Source organism: Chiloscyllium plagiosum, unplaced genomic scaffold (genome assembly GCF_037043375.1).
Source record: "Chiloscyllium plagiosum isolate Xiang-an unplaced genomic scaffold, Cpla_swu_hap1 HiC_scaffold_27, whole genome shotgun sequence".
Taxonomy (NCBI): Eukaryota; Metazoa; Chordata; class Chondrichthyes; order Orectolobiformes; family Hemiscylliidae; genus Chiloscyllium; species Chiloscyllium plagiosum.
In genome coordinates, this window is record NW_028270165.1 from 35693582 (window position 1) to 35698203 (window position 4622).

General features: G+C 47.8%; 1 non-coding gene across 1 annotated transcript; it reads right to left on the minus strand.

The window, feature by feature from the left end:
• Positions 1-448: 448 nt before the first annotated feature.
• Positions 449-520, minus strand: trnae-cuc (transfer RNA glutamic acid (anticodon CUC)). Its single transcript has one exon. It is a non-coding gene; the product is annotated as a tRNA-Glu (tRNA).
• Positions 521-4622: the final 4102 nt, after the last annotated feature.

Below are 4622 nucleotides of genomic sequence, written 5' to 3' on the forward strand. Positions count from 1 at the left end.
ACCACCAGTATCAGGATTCCTAGCCGAAGCAATAATGCAGAGACTCGAACAAACAGCCCTTCCAACGATCCAACCCAAACATTGGGTCCGCTACAGCGAATGACACTTTTGTCATCAAAAAATGAAACAAATTAGAGGAAACCTACAACACCATCAACAATATCCTCGCTGACATAAAATTCACAAAAGAGGAGAACAACAAAGTGCCATTTCTAGATGTCACAGTGGAGCGAACAGTCAATGGTAAATTCAAAACAGCGTCGACAGGAAAACAACTCACACGAACCAAAAACTTAACTACAGAAGCAATCATCCCTCCACATGCAAACAAATCTGAATCAGGACAGTATTTCAACGAGCCACGACACACTGCAGTACCCAGGAACTAGTTTAAATAATTGCACAGCGCATTTAAGAAGAATGGGTAGCCTGCACGCCTAGAAAAGACTTCCCTGACGGGGAATCGAACCCGGGCCGCGGCGGTGAGAGCGTCGAATCCTAACCACTAGACCACCAGGGAGATGCGGGTGCATGCTGTCAGCTCTACTATAAATACTTTCCTGCCCGGAAATCGAACCTCGGCCGCGGTCGTCAGCAAGCTTTCACCTGTGCATGCAACAATGTCATTTCTTGTATCCATTGCTCCCGATGCGGTCTCCTCTACATTGGGGAGGCTGGACACTCCTCGCAGTGTCAAGTCACGGCGCTTGAGGGGATATTTCCAGGACACCCGCAACAATCAACCCCATCGCTCTATGGCCCAACATTTCAACACCCCCCCCCCCCCCCACTCTGCCGAGGACATGCAGGTCCTGGGCCTCCTCCATCGCCGCTCCCTCCCCTCCCGATGCCTGGTGGAAGAACGCCCCATCTTCCGCCGTGGATAAATTCAAACCCAGGCCGTAAATGTGGACTTCACCAGTTTCCTCATTTCCCCTCCCCCACCTTACTTCAGTTCCAAACTTGCAGCACAGCGCTATCCTCATGACCTGTCCTACCTGCCAATCTCCCTTCCCACCTATCCGCTCCACCCTCCTCTCTGACATGTCACCTCCATCCCCACCCCCATTCACCTATTGTACTCTTTGCTACCTTCGGCCCAGCACACCCCCACCCCCAATTTATATCTCCACCCTGGAGGCGTCCTGCCTCTATTCCTGATGAAGGGCTTTTGCCCAAAACGTCGATTTTCCTGCTCCTCGGAAGCTGTCTGACCTGCTGTGCTTTTCCAGCACCACTCTGATCTAAACTCTGGTTTCCAGCATCTGCAGTCCTCACTTTTGACTACCCAATAAACCCAGTGTGCCGATTTCACATCAACAAACTGACACAAGCAGACACAACGTGTGCAGAAACCCTAGCCACATTACTTTACATAAAAGACATCTAGGAAATGATATCCAGACAACTCAACGCTTTCAGCATCATGGTAGCCCACAAACCTACCAACACACTTAAACAGCCGCTAATGAACCTTGAATACCCTATACAAACAACCAGCAGACGAATGTTATTTACAAAATACCATACAAGGAAATATATACATGAACTCTGCCGCACAGTTCTCTGTGGCAAGAAATTCTGGGATGAGATAAGGAAGATTTTTTTCAGCTAAAACGAATCGGCACTGACTGGACAGCCATTTAAAATCAACGCTGTCAGTCCAGGATGGAAGATCCAACGGGATGAACAGATTTCTTATTTCCTGAAGATTTACAAAGCTGAGACTGGGTTTTGGTGTTTGTTCCCTTTCCACTCCCAAGAGCCGCAGTGGATTGGGCGGTGAGTTGGGGAAAGTGAAATGTGTCCATGAGCAGCGTGTGGGGCTATTTCAGCTTCCCCTCCTCTGACAGCGCTGTGACGTGACTCTGATGTTCTCAGGGACACTTACTGACGCGAGACAGTGAAAAGATTTTCATTCCTGCAGATCTGGAATTCAAACCGTATGCCGGCTTCAGGACAATGAGAACGATTAATTGGGGTGTGTGAAGAAGCTGTGAGATGCATTTCAAACAGTTAGGTGGAGTCAGATGCGTCATCCATGGCGCCCCGGCCCTGTGCGTACCTGACGCCGCCATGCGGCAGAGTTCTGACATTAACATGGACATGCGCAGCAATGGGAACATTCACAATAGCCAAAGATAATCACCATCACTGCTTCCCTTCCATAGGCCCAACTTTGTGAAGCAGTATCTTTCACTGGCAAATAAAACAGCTTCGTCCTCAGGTGCCTGCTTCATTTCGATCACGACTTCACACCCCTCACTGTTCTCGTCTCATTTCCAAACACTTGGCGCATAGCCTCAAAAGTAGCCCTGTGGATATCTGATTGTTCCACCCTGACAGGCAGTGGGTTGCAGATTTCCAACCCCTCCACTGATTTGAATCTTAAATAAGAAACCGGGGAACAGTCTTCCTTTCTTTTTGACGACATTTCTCAACTGTATTCGGCAAGGTTCACACCTGCGTGGGGAAACCGAGGTCGATCTCAAATCCATCGTATTAACCAATCGACCCACGAATAAAGAACCACACTGACAGCTTCATTTCCCAGGTCTCTCTGCCTGTGGAGCTGAGAAAGAGTGAGTTATTGCTGGGTTTGTTTGAATACAATCACTTCACAGGTTTCGAAAGGGGAACATATCTGCACATGGCGAGTCTGGTTGTTTCATCACCTGCTGAGTTTCTCCAGCAGCTCTTCTTTGTGTCTCGGATTCTCAGCATCCGCAGTCCTTGACGTTAGAAATTAAATCAATTCAGCCTCATGTGCAGGAATGAGAATCCTTTCAATTTCCCAAAAAATTGGCAGAGATTTCAAGGCATTTGGGAAAAAAAGTAAAAGTGACATTAGGAAGAACACTTTCTTGTCCCTGTCTGACCGTGACAAGGAGGCAGATTCAAGAACACAAAACGGAATTCGGTGGTCATGTCCAAAGTAACAATGTGGAGATTTCCAGGGAGAAGGCAAAAGAATGATACGAATAGAAACTCTCATTTACTTGCTGTGTAGAACCAGCAGAGCTGAGGTGGGCCTCCAAATGCGCTGTGACACGTGTTGTGATTCAGAGTGAACTCACAGTTCAATCAACGAAAGGTGGGAATTTAGAAAAAGTTTATATTTACACAATCTCCTCACGTCAACGCAACAACAAAATGGTTTAATTATCCGCCAGTGGAGAGAACCCTGTTCCTGGAGATGGGACAAAGAGCTGGCTCAGGGATATCAGTCCACATTGCTCTCTTTGCCACCAGTTCAGAGGGAGAACATTGGAGGGACAAAGGAGTGAATAACGATCTGTGTCGGAGGGTGACTGTTCATGGAGACTATTCCTGGCTAACAATAAGTCGTGTGTAACAGCAGACGATGTGATAACAAGGTCTCGTGTGGACGTGGTAGGGGTCAAGGGCATGGGGGTGTTCGGGTCCAAATAATATTAAACTCGATATTGAAGACTGGAGGGCTGTAGGATTCCAAATGGAAAATGAGGCGTTGGTCTTCCATCTGGAGCTGAGCTTTGCTGGAACACTGCTGCATGCCTGAGACAGAGATGTTGGCCAGGGAACAGGGTGGCGTGTTGAAGAGACAGGCAACCAAAACCTCATCGCCTCTGGGTGGGCTCGAGCCACCAACGTTTCGGTTAACAGCCGAACCCGCTGACCAATTGTGCCACAGAGACAGGCAAGGGCATGGGCTGCGCCATCGCTTAGGGGAGGCTATTAGTGAATTCATAATTCAGCCTCCCCGCCGAGAATTACAATTGTCGTCTATCAGTTTTACTTTTCCAGAATAAAGTCTGGGAGATTTATTGTGGAGACACCGGGGACAGTCTGATCCAACCCTCTGCAGACGCATCCATGTCACGAGGAACTAGCTTTCTTACTCCGGGGCCGTCGCCCTTCGAGCCTTTCCGTGTTTTGCCAGTTCCTGAGTTCTCCCATTGGCTCGGAGGCGAGAAGGTGTTTGAATTCTTGATGTGCAGGAACGACAATTCTTTCAATGTCTCAGATCAGTTCATGTCCCGAGAACATCAGAGTCAATCTCCCGGCCTCTTTAACAAGGGGACGGTGTCTGGACTGTCTCCACTCAGTTGGACAGTTCATCTTTCATTCTCCTCTAAATACGCTTCCCAAAGAGTTTCTAAAGAGTCACAAAGCTGGAGACTGGGATTTCTGTTTTGCTTCATGAACATTTTTCCTTTCCTAACTGACAATATTTTGCCAAAACCTCTTCCCAATTGTACGCCTTGCGTCATGTCCAGGGATGAGGAATTTCCATTTTGGGGAGACATTCCCAAGGTTGGGAATGTTCGCTTTGGAGCAAAGAAGGTAAACTGGAGATTTCCTGGGGCTGTTGGTAATGATGGGAGAAGAAGCGGTGGGAATGGGCAGATTAATGATCAGAAGAATCAATTGCCACTGACCAGAGTCAGTAACCAGAGGATTGAAGTTCTTGAATGAAAAGCAGCACTTGTGCCTAATAAACATAGAGAATACTGCAGAAAGCCAACAGGTTGAACAGCATCTGTGCAAAGGTAAACAGAGCTGACGTTGTGAGGCTGGTACGTTGTTTGTTCAGAACCCGAGATTCCTGCATGGCAATCAATTCCCAGACATGAGAAAAC